Source organism: Megachile rotundata, chromosome 7, assembly GCF_050947335.1.
Source record: "Megachile rotundata isolate GNS110a chromosome 7, iyMegRotu1, whole genome shotgun sequence".
NCBI lineage: Eukaryota > Metazoa > Arthropoda > Insecta > Hymenoptera > Megachilidae > Megachile > Megachile rotundata.
In genome coordinates, this window is record NC_134989.1 from 3,494,114 (window position 1) to 3,511,611 (window position 17,498).

Consider the following 17,498-nt stretch of genomic DNA (forward strand, 5'->3'; position numbering starts at 1 on the left):
TTCTATATATTACTCTATTAAATTTGCAATTATTTTTCAATGTACATATACGTTTCCTATACAGCATGTTTGAAAGATAAAAAGTTATAAGGTGAAAGTACGTAAGGAAATGTCTTTATAAGAAACTTAGTGCAGGTGTAACAACCTTACTCGGAAATAAACAAAGTCGATTAGGTGCGTTGTCCTCAGTCTGTAACCAACCGTGGAGCAGTGAACGTCGTCTAAAACCGGATTGCTCTAAATTCTTGTCGCTTTAAACTCTAAGGAGTACTGCAACATCAATATTGAGTTGATAATCCTATTTGGTCGTTATAAACGACTATATAATCGCACTTGTAATGCTTTCAAAGTAAACGTTTTTCATGAAAATAAATGGTCAAAAATTCTTAAAATACTGTTTAAAATAGAAATATGAATTTTCTATAGGTATGATTAAATAACTGTCACTTTAAAATTTTAAAATTGTGGTTGTTAAAAACTTCTAAGCCTCAAAGTCATAACAATCCTTAAATTTCTTGATTTCACAATGTTCTGAACTTACAAATTTCTAAATTACTGAGTTACAAAATTTTTAAAGTTATGAATTAAAAAATTTTTAAACTCCCAAGTTTTGAGATTCTCTAATGTTTAAAATTCTCAAATTTCAAAGGTCCGAGACTTTTTTATTTCTAAAATCCTAAATTTCGAAATTCCAAATCTTCTGAGTTCCAAAATATCTAAATTCATAAAGTCTTAAATCCACGTAAAATTTTAATTTCTCCTAAATTTCCAAAAACCTACATTTATAAATTTTTAATTTCCTATCTTCCTAAATTAACAAATTCTAATTTTTCCAAATTTTTAAATTCTTAAATTCTCAAATTCTTAAACTTTCGAATTTCCATATTCCGAAATTTCTAGGATGTTCAATTGTTAAAATTCCAAAATGCCTGAATTCCTAATTGTCAGAATCCTAAATTCCCACATTTGTGAATTCAGAAATTTGTAAATTTCCAACTCCCAAAATTTGTTATTTCCAAATTCCTGAATAATCAAAGTTGTAAATTACAAGTTCCTAAATTTCCAAATTGGTGAATTTCAAATTTATATATTTCCAAATTCTCAAATTCCAAAAGTTCGGAACTTCAAAATTCCAAATCCCCAGAATATCAAAACTCCTAGATTCCAAAATTCCAAAATGTAAAAATTATAAGAATAATTTTCTACCAATATCTCAAACTTCTTCAAACATGCTCGAAAAACTGGAACATTTCCATCATCTGAGCGTTGACTGTACTGTTAAACGTCTCTCACAACGGAGATTGTCTCCCTTAACAAAAACGAAAAATGGAGATGCCTTTTATAAGAAGAGCATCCGTTACGGGGACTTATTAAAGAAGAATAACACGTCTCGTCGATACTTAATGAATGATCGACGATTAAAGAGGTTAATAAGCACGCTGCCGGTCGATCGGTATAATTCAAGGATCGAAAGAATCGTCGATAGATTGCTCGAAGACAAAGACGACCGAAAACAAAGAAATAGATGCTGCAGAAAGTGCAACATTATCTACAACCATGAAGAAATAAGAAGCGTTCTGTTGTCTACTGACTGCAATATGCCTGTTGAGTGGTTTCGTTAGACGATTTAATTGTATAATTAAACGAATTCGAGCTGTTTCGATTTTATTTCCGAAGCTTTATCACGTATCGACTAATTGCTAGAAAATTTTTTCATGACTGTTTTTTCTCTTTTTTTGATGGTAGTGATCTTGAGTGAATCATTATGTGGATCTCTCTGAAAGGGAAAGTGGGTTGGATAATTGCTTGTGTATAATTAGAGCAATAAATATTTCCGTTGGAAATCAAGATTTAATGTTTGATTTATTATTTCACGATTAAGCGCTGGGGTGCAGAAAGTTATCTGCTAATGATAGTATTTGAGGCATCGATAGATTATTGAATGATATGGATGAATTGGTATTTTTATTTGAAACATCTATATATCCTTGAAGAGGTAATAATTATGTAATTAACATTAGAAAGACTGAAACTTTGATTCATTTTGACTGCTTTGGGGCAATATAGGTATAACACATATATATATATACCGGAAATGAAAGAGGGGGGAGGTAACTCCAATTATTAATAAACACATTTATATGTTGTACAAAAAGTCACAAAATTCTAAGAAGCTGTATCATTCTATACACAATTGTTTTTCTAATTGAAATTGAAAAGCAGTCAAAATGACTGCCTTAGGCAATCTAGTGTTAAGTTAGGTTGAAAATTGTATTCGAATATTACTTAGAATATAAAATTAATGACATTACGAAGTTTAAAGAGATGAAGATATACTTAAGTAATTATCTGTACAGTTTCGACATATCAAGAATCTTATTAGAAAACTGTAAATGTTTATGAATTTAAGATATATCGCAAAGTGTACATATGTACATCATGTAATTTAGATCTATGGTCTATGGTTCACATGTTTCCTTGCAAACTTCAAAACACCTTTAATAATAACTTATAATAAATTATAACTAATTTTAAATTATTATTAATTTTAATAATAACGTAATAAACATCCGTGGTCTAGTTATAAAGGAAAAATTTCAATTGACTCGATTGGAACGTAATAGTAAATCGATTCGACTTTCGTCGGGGATTCTTTGAGACTAGAAAGAAAGTTGGAGCGTTTCACCCTACGATTACGAAACTCGTCGAATCATGATCGTTTAAGCGGGAAAACGTTTCGATCGTTAGCGTTTCAAACTCACGGCGTAATGCCACGGTCATAAAACGCGAACTTTCGCATTCGGTTGTTCCTTTCGCACGCATCTGCCGTGGAGAAGCTCGCAACGCGGAAACGCTTTGCTTTTACCCTGAAGACCGTTCATCGTTCGCGGAGAATCAGCCGGAGAAATCTCGTCTAACACGAGCGCGTTATTTTTAAAATATGTACAGTGCGTTGCATACATTTACCAACCCTTTATATTCTCAATGATATGGACTTTTGGTAGAAAAAGTAGTCAGCATACTTTAAATACTAATTTGTAGTGCGTAGACAGTAAATTATATAAAAGAAAATTGATGAATTAACGTCAATTAAACTGGAATATAAAATCTGATTTTCAAGCATTTTATAAATATACTAACCTTGCGTAATCTCTTCAGGTACTGCCTTTATGTAAAATATCTTATTTGTAGTATGTTGTATCGAATGTTCCTTATAATTCATGGTGGTAAAAACACGATAAATTATTGAGCTCCGTATTTTTGTACATAAAACATACTAAAAGTTTTCTTAAATAGTTACTATATTTATAGAACTACTATAGTTAATTCGTCAATACTTTTTTGTATAATTTATTTCTTACGCAATAAAACTTAACATTTAAAGAATATTGATTATACTTTTTAGTCGGAATCACAGATTAATAAAAATAAAGGCAGTTTGTGTATTTATACAGCATACGGTATCTCGCTTTCTATCGAAGGTTGCTCATTTTTTCGACAACAAAAAAATATTTTGATAAATATTGTAGATCTACTTTATATGGAAATTTAACTATTAGTGATTATACTTTAAACATAGTACATTTACCTACTAGTGATTACTTTAAACGTAGATACTTTAAACGTAGGATATTTAACTGCTAGTAATTTTACTCTAAACGTAGTACATTTAACTACTAGTGATTGTACATTAAACGTAATGCATTTAACTGCGAGTGATTATAATTTAAACATCGTATATTTAACTACGAGTGATTATATTTTAAACGTAATACATTTACCTAGTTACATTATACTTTAAACGTAGTGTATTTAACTAGTGGTGATTATACTTTAAACGTGGTACATATAATTTTTAGTAGTGTAGTACTATTTCGTTTTTATTGCATCAAACATCTTGCAAGTAACAATTAAAATATTGGAAAATTACAATAAATTTTCAAATTTATTAGTTCAAATCTTTCTCAAAAATATTAGGTTGGCAACAAAATTTGAGAAGATATTTGATTACAAATCGAAAGCGTCTAATCAAATTTTTGCTACATAATTTATTAATTGTATTTTCAGTGTATAAGGAAGTAATTATTGATCAAGATTTTTATTTAATTGTGTGACCATGTAACCAATGTAAATGTATTTGCTCTCTTGGAATATGGATCATTATTTATAGGAGCAGTTTCAACATAAAATTTTGCAAATCAAAACTAACATTTAAAATTATTTAGTGCAATTTTATTCTACTCTGTATATGTCTTTTTTAAGTTTAACAAATGAAGATATTGAAGTCCGACTTTTTACCATTTTATTTAACTGTTTTATGAAAATAACCTACCAGCAATGTGTTTAGTATCGTGATTCGAAAATGAAGTATACATAGTAGATGTATAATATAGGATGCACATTTCATTAATTTATATGTATAATGTTCACTGGAAATATTATAATATGTAGTATTATCTGTTAATATTATAATATTATAATTATGTCTATCGAATTTAGTTAAGGGGTAACACCACTCTAGAATTTTCGAAAAGTCGATTTTTTTTTCTTTGCTAAAACAATACTTTAGAGTCTTAAGAACAGAATGCTGTTTGATTTATAGTGGAAAGCAAATTTTAAATGGTTCAATTATCAATTTTGCCGCAGCGCCTCAGAGCGCGCACTGAGTACTCGCGCGGTATGTTGCAATTCATCGCTTTCGTATTATTGTTATCATTTAAAATAATAAGTTTACTTGTTTCCTACAAAACAAACAGAAGTATCCAGAAAGCTAGAGAAGGTGACAAACACCGATCTGGATAGCCAAATGTATAGTACATTGCAGATTAGCGGTGAACAAAGAATTTAAGGATCAAGATGTTCATAAAACTTCAAACGCGTTTTTCTCGAAACCAGTTTCTTCATATTGGGAGGATGGATTTCTCGGTGACTATTGCATGGATTGAATTGCAATTTTTACAGTAGCTTCACAACAATATTGTCTTTGGAAGTACGTAGCCGTTTTTTGATTGAATGCAAACTTTTTTTTTATAAACAATTCTATGCTCATTTTTCATGCAAAAGTCGATTCATTCCTTAAAAAACGCATAACTTCCACAAAAATTGATTAATCAAAAAACCCCTACGTACTTCCAAAACCAATTGTATATAGATTATAAATTCTTTTGATTTTTTATCCCACGACTCATACATAACGAGAAATCCGTCCTCCCGTAGGAGTGTTTTTACAAAAGCTGTTTCCGCCGATCAGCTCTGTCGCCTCCATTTTGTACGAAAATGATAATCAAAAATTATTTTGTCGTAGTTCAATATGTGTTAAATAAACCCTCTGAAAAGAGATTCTTTTCCGTTTATCGTTCTTCCAAAAGAAATTGTCAAAATTAGACCTCTTTTTCGGGCTCTAGAGTGGTGTTACCCCTTAACTCTTTTCGTTCAAATTTCGAAGTTTGATCCATCAGTTCATAGGGAACAAAGAATTGGAGTCATTTGAAACTTCGCATACATTTTGTGGGCAATATGAGCTTAAAAAAAACCTGGGCATAATCATTACAATACTTATTTACAAAGATACCGTAACTTTTGTAATTTGAGGAAAAAACACCGTTTTTTGACGTTTTTTTACATCAATATTAAGCACAAAAAAAAAACATTTAATCAAAAACTGATATACCCATCTTAAAGGGTACATTCTCCGCTTTTTGGAACCGTATTTCCAATTTCTGTTCGATGGTGGGTTCATGAGATAATGACTATCAAAGGAAAAAGCATCATTTTGGCTTTGGTAGCTCATAACTTTGCGACCGATCGTCGAAACGAACTTCATAGACGTGCAAATTATAGGGGAAGGAACAAGGAACAGCAGTCGAGAAGTGGCATTAATCAAAAAAATTTTTCCATGTCTTTACAGACCTTTAAAAAAAGAAGAAAAATTCTAAAATTTTTTCATCGCGATTTTTTGTATATTTTGTTAATGATAATGGGCTTAAAAAATTTTTGAGATAAAGAGTCAAAAACTAGAGACCTGAAGCTTCAAAATGACTATTCTGGATGTCTTCTGTGATGAATTTCAACGGAGGCAGAGCAATTTTGAAAATGACCTAAAAGTTTAAGGAATTTTTCTGTTCCCTTAATTTTTTTGACTAGTGTATATACTTATTCATCGTATAAAACATTAGTATCTACATGAATAATATAGTATCTATATTAATAATGTTATAAAGAATGACTGATAACGTACTTTCGTAGCATTAATGATTACATTTACTTGTTTTATAACATTCTTTAAATCTCAAAGTAATGAAATTTTGCATTTATCATTTTATGTGCCGTGAACAAGCATTTTCGGAAATACTTTGAAACTGTTCAGATTCAATTTTTTTTGGAAAATAAAGTGACATAATGTATTTTATATTGTTTCTTATTTTTTCACGTAAATTCACACTGTTTTCAGTTGTACCGCCAGTTCGAAAACACCCTGTACATATAATCGTACCACGATAACTAAGGGTTAAACGCAATACCGTAATGTAAATACTGCAATGTAAATATTACAGTATTATAAAATGGATCAGATATGAATTCAATGATGCGAATAATCCATTTAACGGTACTGGCAGACGTAACAGTTTCACTTTAGCCGATGGCTTCGCTTTTCTCCCCTTTTAAGTCCGATCGCTGAATATTCATCCGACGATCACGTCGCGAATTAACGCAAATCCTCCACAAAAATGACAGAAACGAAACACGGAATAAAATCACGTTCGTTCCGTATTCCACAGCTTCGCGTCGATGCCCTTCTTCGACGATAGATTGATTTATCGATGGCTCGTTATGCAAATAAGGCGTACCCTTCACTCCTCACGGATTTCTGTGATTCCGCGTGCGATTGTTTCGCAATCCAATCGATCCAAGCTCGTATATAAATGTGGGTCACGTCAATCGTTCATGGCATGCTACACAAATTGCCGCTTGTTTTAAACCTGTTGCATTTTATTTCTGAGTACAGTATCTTTTAAATTCAAGCGCATTACTGCTCAAAATTATTGCATTATTGCACATTTATACTCATCACTTTTAATTACATAGCATGAATTATTTCAATTATGTTTTGCTGCATCTAATTTTGTAAGCAGTGAAGGATATTCTTTAAAATGATTTACTAATCACTTAAAATTAATATTGCTGTTCAAATACCATTAAACACATATAATATTTTCTAATAATTTTCAATTGTGCGATATAAATTGTTCATATTATATTACTTTGTTGATGCTAAGATTTGTTATATACGATGTGATATTAATGTATGTGTGGCATTTTATTGAGATATACTTAATGTAAATACATGTATAATATCAATACGTAATACGTGCTTAATATTAGTCGAATATAAAATAAAACGATTTCCAATGATTGTACAATTTTTAATTGCCTACAATGTATATAATTATTACGTAGTATAAAATGAACTGTAATGATTTTTTATTTGAACACATGAACGAGTTTATAATTTTTAATAATATATCACAAATTTGTTTTGCTCGACATAAAATATTTATTAATTCAGCAAATTAATGTGATAATTGGTATAACTAATATTACATATTGTTGTACATATCATTCAACAAATTTAACAGATTTTGTTCAAAATCGTACCTCAAAAATTACATGTTTAAAAGAACAACAACAAAGATATACAAACGTATACAAAAAAGACATTCTTCAACATTAAAAAAATTGTCATTCTTCAATTTTTATACCATAGGTTTCATCAAAATAAATGTGTAAAAAATTCATCGGTTAAATCGTTGTGTTGCTTTCAGTGAAAAATGCGGGTTTTGTACGTGTAGAAATTTCAAGTGCGCCACATCGATGATTGCGAATCTGTGCAAATGTTTCGCAAGTTTTCTGTGTCGGTTCCAATATGGAATGCAGTCGATCAACGCTGATACTGTGAACGCAAAAACAGGCAGAATGGACTGTGATTCAGTCGCTCTTTTTACTTTCGAAACATTTTGCTTCAGAAAGTTGTCGAATTTAATTAAATCAGGATTAAAATTATAATGCATTAATTATAATTTATTTCCATTAAATACAATAACTTCAATAATTACAATTTATGTGCGTTAATCATGTCTAATGCATTAATAATTATGTTGATAATTTGGATTATCGACACTTAATACATTAATTATAAATTATAATCCTATTTTAATGAGTTAAAATCAATAAAAATTGGATTACATAAATTTAACTTGTTAATTGTGAACGACGAGTTAACATGTCACTGAAATGAAATACAGAGTTTTAGAATCTATTTATTAAAAGACGGTTTTTCCTTCACACCGTTCCGCTTGTAATTGAAAATATTTTTTATTACATTTTATAGCGTTTATCATTTATTTTTTACTTCACGCATAACGGCAAAATATATTCTGATTAAATAATGACAATTACTAATATCAAGTTCTACAATTTTAAATGCATTATTTACATTTTACCGTTACCCTCTTAAGAAGGGTTCTACCTTTCACCACTGTTGGACTATCAAAATTGTATTTAAATAATGTATCTAAATACATTTGTTTAAGAACATGTTTATTATACAGCCTCCATAATGCACGTAATATTATTTTTATTAATATTTATATGGTCATTAAACGCATACGGTATTCACTGTTCGTTTCATCCCTCTGATTCGTGATTCTCAAGTAAATCATTTCTTGCATTGCATCAATCAACGGTCTATTCATTTACGCGTTAACTCTTTCTCTCGTCGAAGAGCACTCGGAGTCTGCTCTTCTTTCGCTTTTTATTCAGATGCAAATGCTTGAACTCACCACGTGAACCACGACGTATATACACGCCGGAAGCATCGTCGAATTCCGAGGGTACGTCGGGCGAATTTGCATCCCAGCCGCTTAACGCGACCGATCCTCCGGGAATTCAGCACCGTTAGAGACCGTGCGAACATGGACGGTAAAGATATAAAGGTTCTGGTGCCTTCAAGAGAAACCATCTCTAAGTAAATCGAACAGCTCTAGGAGCTGTTACCTGTTCCTTCTTTGGGGCCGCGCGAGGGAAAGAAAAATGGTATTTTTGACTTTTTGGTTCTCGAGAATTGGCTAGTGTCTTACTTTCACTTTTAGACTTTTTTAAATTTAATAAATTGGCAATTTAAAAATTTTAATATTTTGGAACTTCAAAATTTGATGATTAGAATGTTTAGAAATTTAGAAATAGACTTTGCATTTTAGACATTGCTAAACCTTTAAACTTCTGAAACATTAAAACTTTGAAGTATAGGAAAAAAGAAAAATAAGGGAATTTAGAAATTAAGATATTTTGGAATTTTGGACTTTGGCAATTTATGAGTTTGGGAATTTAGGAATGATGTGATGATTTAGGAATTATTGTATGTTGAAATTTTTGTAATTTGTAATTCTGGAATATTGGAATTTCATAATATAGTAATAGAAAAATACTGTACGGTAATATAATATGATAACAGAAATTACTGTATAGCATTATAGCAACAAAGAATATGACCATTAATAAATTAAATGATTCAGAAATTTAAATGCATAGATATTCTAAATTTGACCGAAAAATTGGCTATCATCACTATACTGTTATACGCATTTATTTTTATGTTGTTGCAAATTACTTTTCGTTATTACTCTCAAACAATCTTCTCCTGCAATGCAACGCAAGGATCGTCTTTCTAATTGCTGACATTCACATACTTTCATTGATATATGTACTTCCGTGTGTTCATTTTTTCTTCGTGTTTCCGTAAACATGGCGAAGCCTGAGAAGTCGAATAATTCATCGTTTCTCTCCCGTGCCCATTCAACTACGTTGCATGAATAATTAATGGATCTCGTAAACGCATATAGTAACATTGCAAAATTACGCACGTTACGATTATGTCGTCTACGTGCTGAATGATAATAATGCAATTAATTGCTGTATATGTGTTTATAAGAGTTAGCTACATTTTCCACGTGCACTTTACACAAGGGTAAATTGACGACCATGAAATTATTGCATTAATTTGTATATTCCATTGTGGTTGATAAGAATTATCGTAAAGAGAATGTTACATGCACGCATTCGTTTAATTATGACGTTCTTAGAAATGTAATCTTAAGTGCATAGATATTGCACAATTCTTTGTACTTTGCAACATGTTGACGAGATGGTGGAGCAATTAAAAGTGAATGAATTTCCGCTTGCAATATAAAAAATTATAAGCATAGGCTCTCAATTTTTATATAATTATAGATTTTATAATTACGAAGAATAAAAGTAATCGATGGAAATTGGTGAAAATAATTATAAGAGTTAATTCAGAGTTTTAAGTACCTTTTGAAGGTTGATGAGATTTATTATTTTTCACGTGCGATTGTAGTTGTGGAGATGTTATTATTATTTAAAGAAATATTTCTGTTAATTTTGTGATGATTTCTGGCAGTCCATTTTGTAGATATATTGTTTAGATCAAAGATAGAGGATCTAATAATCATTTTTAATATAGTATTTATGATATATATTTAATGTAATAATATATTTAGAATATTTAACATATTATTTGTATTCAATTGTCAGTTAATTATAAATAAATAGATTCAATTAAACAATCATTTATTGCTAAGTATAACATACATATAATGTGGTAGATTTCCAATAATCATAATGTTTAATAATTTATTAGATTGCACTAGCATGAAATGGAGATTAAAAGATATAAATACATGATTAATGAATTATATAGGAAATAATAAATTCATGATTCACAAATAGATAATATAATCAGTTTGACATATACGTCTGTGATAAACTTTGAAAATTTCAAAAATCCATCAATTGTTGTTAATTACTTCAACGATATTTGAGTACAATAATCATTTCACATACAAGTTTTGAAATTCTACAATTTATCGTAATAGATCTTTTAATTTATGTTCACTTATTATATCGTTTACTTTGATAAATTACTGCTTCAAACTTATTAATTATCATGTTACAAGTAAATTACATAAATGGTGTGAATTAACAATTGTGCGAATAGTTAGAAAATTGCTTTGATATCCTATAATTACAGTTTTTTACTTACATAACAACATCATAAACAAATTATTGGATAATTACGTTACTCAGTAACTGTATTCTATTGCTGTATAATAATACAGTTTTCAAATGTATCAGCATAATGATATGCTAGGTACTATATCAAATTTTTAAAGTTTCTTTATTTTAATTATTTAAACATAGATCTTAGATTAATTATATTATATTACTGTCATTATAACGTAATTATAATGTAATTATAATGTAATTATTAATTTAATTACATTAGATTAAATTATTGTAATGTAATTACTGACATAGTCACATTAAATTAAATTTCTGCAATGTGTTTATTAATTTAATTATATTACATTAAAATATTGTAATGTAATTATGAACGTAATTACATCGTCTAACATTACGTTTAATTAAATGCATTCAATCATGTTAAATGTACGTGTTGACTAAGATGCAATTAACGTGTTAACTGTTCTGAAATAATTAAAATTTACAATTACTCAACAGAGCAGTTATGTTAAATATTTTAGTACTGCACACTTCGACGGTCGAACCGGGACTGAAATGAATTCTGGAATCACATGAGTCGACCTTTCAGTTCATCCCTACCACTTCTTTGGTAGATATATGCAATATTTCACCCTCCGATTACTTATCGATTACTTATCTATTGAATATGACTTTAATGTGTAGAACATTGCACAGCTATAACTGCATTTTATCTACAATTCACCTGAAATGATAATACAACCTCAGTTCAAATAGTAACACACATTACTACCCGACGATACATATAAATTTATAGGTTATGTTTCTACTTATAGGTAACATTTACATTTGTAGGCTATGATTATGTTGATAGTTTACTTATTTACGTTTACGATGCTAATTTTCAGTAATAATGAAAGCGTATTTTGATTAAAAATTGGAGTAAACTTATTATTTCAACAATAATGTTAAAATGAAATTTCTTATTTCTGAAGAGAAGAATTTTATTTTGAACTAGTCTAATATTTGGTTGACTTTAGTTTAATAACTTATAGTCTATAACTTCGAGTATACTTTGAAATGAAATATCATATATAACAAGGGTTGATAAAGTATATAGTTATGTATATCATACATTAAATAATATCATATAACCGGTATCATATAAGTACAAACATACTATTATGCGTTTAAAAAATGATTACATCGTAATAAAGTTGTTTTTATTTATTACATTATATTTTGGTATATTTCAATAAATTTGCACTAAATTTTTTCGATAAATAAATTTAATAATAATCTTATTCAAATTAAAAACAAGCTTTTAATATTTTACTACCTTCTTATATTAACTATGTGTGTGTACTGATTTTAATATTAAAACGTAAAAGTCGATAACGTTTTATCACCAGTTTAATCATATATCAATTTTGTTTCTTTTATAAAATATAATTAGTAATATGTTTTAAAATAACATTTTACAAATTGTAACGGATATATTTATTACTTTACTATATTTATTATACTTTAGAACAGATTTTACTACTTTACTACATTTTAGAATATATATATTTATAACTTACAGAGAGGTACCTTTACATATGAATCTACCTGTAGTCGGTAGAACTTCATTGTTATCGTCAGTCGATAGTTTGTTAAAAATGTAATTTCTTTCTTTTTAATATTCATGTATAATGTTTTCAATATACTATCTATCATGTACCTAAAAATTAGATAATATCACGAAGGAAAAAATAATTTAATAATATTATGAAAATTGTAAAAAAGAAAAAATGAAAAATCCACGCAACAGAAATTTAGAAAAATCAAAATTTACGTGAAAAAAATGTACAAAGTTTTTATAAAGAAAGTCTTACATCTCACAAAACCTAAAAATACAATAACAACGATTAGAATAAAAATTCATTCCAAAATGAAGTTAAGAATTTAATTACATATGTAGCTGGTTTTTAAATTCTATCACAAAATTTCCGTGTAATATTTTTAATTTATTATATAGTATTGATTTTTATATTAATTTTGTTAATTTCCACGTTAAGTAATCAATTACTTCATTGCATGTATTTTATAATAAATTTGTTCTTAAATATTGAATTTTTGTTTATTGTCAATATCAGACGCGAAATAACTTGATATTTGACTACATAGATTTTTATTATTACCGTGTGGTGTGAATAATTTTCCAAACAAAGAACGGTGGATTTGTGACAAACTGTATCGTGTGCTTTGTATGTCAACGGATCTATCATCGGTATCTCCTCTTCCCCCTTTTTATACCGCTTCCCAACCGGCTGTCTTTCGCTCCTATTACAGATATATCAGTCCGTATTGATTATGCGAGCGACGTGTAGTCCCAGCAACGTGTGTTGCTATCGATCGCGGATAGATGAGTGGGTGGAACGTGGACGTTCCAGTTTTCTCGACCCGAATCGCCTCTTTCTTTCGCTCATTTGAATTTCTTGCCGCTCGCTCTTGAAATTACCATTCCTCCGAATCATTTCCGACAAATTCGAATGAAATTGAATTTTCGCGGATAGTGTTCGTTGAATTTTCATGCGATTCCGGTCTAACGAGGGTTGTTTAATTCTTTGGAAGAGTTGGTAAATAATTTCATTATCAAGTTGACAGGTCGACTTTGAATATTGTACCACTGCTGGCTTTCGATTAAATATAGACTTCGGTTGATGAATTGAATTGCAAATTATGTTTGGACTGGATTATAAAAGATTCGTAAAAATAATTTATGGACAGACAAATAGCGACTTTTATTTTCTTCTACAAAATTGTTTGTTAAAATTGTGTAAATAAGAATTTTTAGTCCCAATTAAAAGTTTATAAATTAAAAGACTTTTAAATTTAAGTATTTCGAAATTTAAAAATTTAAGTACATCGAAATGTTGAAATTTAAGTATTTCCAAATTTTTAAGCTTAAGTACTTAAGAATTTTGTAAATGCAGTTCGAAATTACGTAAATTGAATATTTAGAAATTTAGAAAATTAAAAAATATAAGAATTAAATAGTTTTAAACACCAAAATTTTCCAGTTTTCAAATTTTTAGATACTAAGTATTATATATTATTTTATTTATCTTTCTTAATGATATTTCTGAACTTTGTTTTTCAAGTACCTGTATATTAATATTTCCAATGTTCAATAAGTAATAAAAGTAATGCAAGATTCTTGGAATACCTGCGTGAATATAAATGCTAAAATAAGCACGCATTCTACAAATGTGAATGTAATATTGCATTGTATATTTAGCCATTTATTCACTCATATCGCTGTTAAAGAACTTGGTCATTTCTCTTGGTTACTTATGAGTTATATAACGTACACGACGATTATTAATGTTACAACATAATGACCAGCTTTCTGCGTGACTTCTCCACCTCTCTAGATTAATTAGTCACCATCATTTCCACAAAAATCGCGTTTATCAAACGTTCTGTTAATAAAAAACACTATAAGGCACGCGAGTACTATTTACATGGACTATAATTTCACGACTTTACACCTTTGTGCGTGTTCGTGGATTTTTAAGGTTAAAATCGTTTCTAAGAATTTTTATGTACCACCAGCAGATATTCATTTCCAATGACTGATTTTACTACCTTCGATAATATATAATGAGCAATCACTGTCGTAGTAATGTAGTAAAGTCACATTTAACCTTTAACACGTTCGTTATTACGTTAGTCATTGGTGATTGATTATAATTATTAATAATTATAAGGAAATTATAATTATTAACTGAATGATTTTCTATTTAAATATTGAAATTTCATTTTGTTTAAAACTTAACAAAGTAAAATTTAAAAATTAAAAATGAAAAAAATGTTAAACCGATGATGTTTTTGAAATATTGGATAATATAATATTGAGCAACATAATTTTTATCACAATGATTTGTTTATTGAAATATACATAATTTTTCTGAAATACTATTATGCCATTAAAAACAGCGGACACTTTAGGTATAAGTGTTATGTGACCCATCCTATATACATATTAATAACTACGTACTAATTGCATATAATTAACTATCCATTTTATGATGTACCTTACTTAACATAGCTACCTCTATTATATCGATCAATCCATTAAATCATTCACACACTCATACTTATTTCACAGCATTTTAAATCTTCCTATTTTCTAAACTGTCACACATATATAATTCAATCATCTATCCTGTCTATAACTATTATCCTCTACCTCTAATATCATCTAACAATACAACCCCTGCGTACGTACAGGTGTTTCTGGAACATCATGTAGTGTTATCCCTCTGTCTTCAAAGGGTGTTACATTGGAATCCTAAGTTAAGCATCCTAAATCTCTACATTTCCCCAAATGTAACATGTACATACATATTCTTCAACCTTTAATATTGTAACGACTCTGGAACCTAAGTTCAGATAGTTACTAGCGCTAAGAAGGTAAAGAGCGGCTTTTACCAATTAAACGACTCGTTTTGGAAAATAACTAAATCTAAAGATTGTGGGATTCGTGTGGTGTGCGGTTAAGGAGTGAAATCCACAGGCCAATATCTTTCAACAATAAGGATTTATTCAATAAAATAACGAAGATGATGAATTTAACAAATAACAAGTAACAAATAACAAAATATGAAAAGTATACTGGTTTGATTAAAGAAACTAGAATAGACTTGATATAATATTAATAATAGAAATAACAGAACTTGGCAAATTAAGCAATACGTAATAGATAATTATGAATCTAACTAAATGACTCTCGCTAGGTAATACTTTATATTAGATCGTACCTAAGTCTGTTTTCGGATGAAGCTAACTTCGCTTTTATATAATTAATTGAATTCGATATTCTATATTATTCAGTTCTCGTCTCGAACGCTATCGCAATTACAAAGTTTATATTGATTAATACGTTTATAATTTATATAATGAAAAGTCTTTTACGAAATTATTAATACTAGCGCGTGATAGTCTACCTCAGCGAGGAACACGACCTAAGTGTGATTCTCTAAGTGTACCTAAATACGCTTTCGCAAAGTTAGACAGATTAATGATTTTATCTGATATCTAACGCGGTGTAGTCAACTACTGAGATTACGCTGATGACAGAACAATATTCTTTTATTAATTCAAGTTCAAAATTTGTTTGAATCTAAATGAATTATTACCTCGGAACAGTTACTCTTTTAGTCTGACTCGACAACTAATTGTACATGACCCTTTTCGTCAAAACGAACACTGACAGCCAAAACCAGATCGCTTAATTGGGGAGCCTGCGTTAGCTAGCTACTAGAACGACCCAACGATACAGGAAAAGGGTGAACAGTATAAGTTGACAGGGTAGCAAATCAATTGATTCTAATATAAAATCGTAATTGCTGAACTGCCACCCAAAAGACACGGGCTTCAGAGACCAAGCCGCTCAAATGGGGAGCCTGCGTTAGCTAGCTACGAAACGACCCAGAGCGAGCTCCGAGAATCTGATGGCGCGTTAGCAATCCGATGTAAAATCAAATATGAGTAGCTGAGAGCTATCCTTTCGATATCTTAGCCTTTCTTGGCGCAAAGTATAGCACTCTCCTAGCGGAGTTTCAGATACGAGACCGTTTGAATGGGGAGCCTGCGTTAGCTAGCTACTAGAACGACCCACGACCAAGTATCCAAATGGCGTATACCCGCTTTACCAGTCAAGTATTAAGAATCGTTGCGGCTCTTCACAGCGAAAACTGTTCCGGTTATACTTGTCTGAAGACTTCTAGCTGGCTCGACTTCGAAAACTGTTCTGCGATTTTGGCGAGCTCCGCTCGGCCTTTTATACTCGCCAGCCTGGCGAATTCTCGGAAAACCCCCATAACGTTGAAATATATAATTGTCTTATAAATTCGTAATTAGACATTAATTGTACAAACGAACGGTTTAATTACATTATAAATATCGCATTCTACATTATGGTTTACATTTCTGATATAAAAATAGTAATTTAATAGTGTTTTAATGAAATTGCATTTTCTATCTCTTTCTATACGCTGTGCACGACTTCTATACGGATCGGAGCTGAATGTATAAGCATAGGATGCTTCTAGAACATTCCATTGAATAATATTATAATTTACAATATATATTGTAATAAACTAACGTTTGACTTTAATTCTGGATAACATAATATTAGTACGCTTGATATGTAGTAACTGATTTGTTTAGCTAATAGTTTTTGATAATTAATAATATGGCAATTGTAAAATGTATTTCTATCCTTCTCTAAGACTACGCGAGAATTCCAGGAAATTCGGGGCGAGCTTCGCGGCACGTAAACACATAGCATTGCGGAATTTTCCTTATAGAATTATATATTTATTACCGACAGTTTACTGAATTCTTATGATACTCGATTTGTCTAATGT

At 29.7% G+C, this 17,498-nt stretch overlaps 1 protein-coding gene and 1 long non-coding RNA gene across 7 annotated transcripts in view; one reads left to right on the forward strand and one right to left on the reverse strand.

Annotated features, from left to right (window-relative positions):
* Nucleotides 1–17,498, reverse strand: part of LOC143264811 (uncharacterized) — a 264,256-nt gene that overhangs the window by 124,455 nt on the left and 122,303 nt on the right. The gene's annotated exons all lie outside the window — the stretch shown is intronic.
* The window catches only part of LOC100874639 (uncharacterized), a 133,991-nt gene that overhangs the window by 6,073 nt on the left and 110,420 nt on the right, over nucleotides 1–17,498 (forward strand). The gene's annotated exons all lie outside the window — the stretch shown is intronic.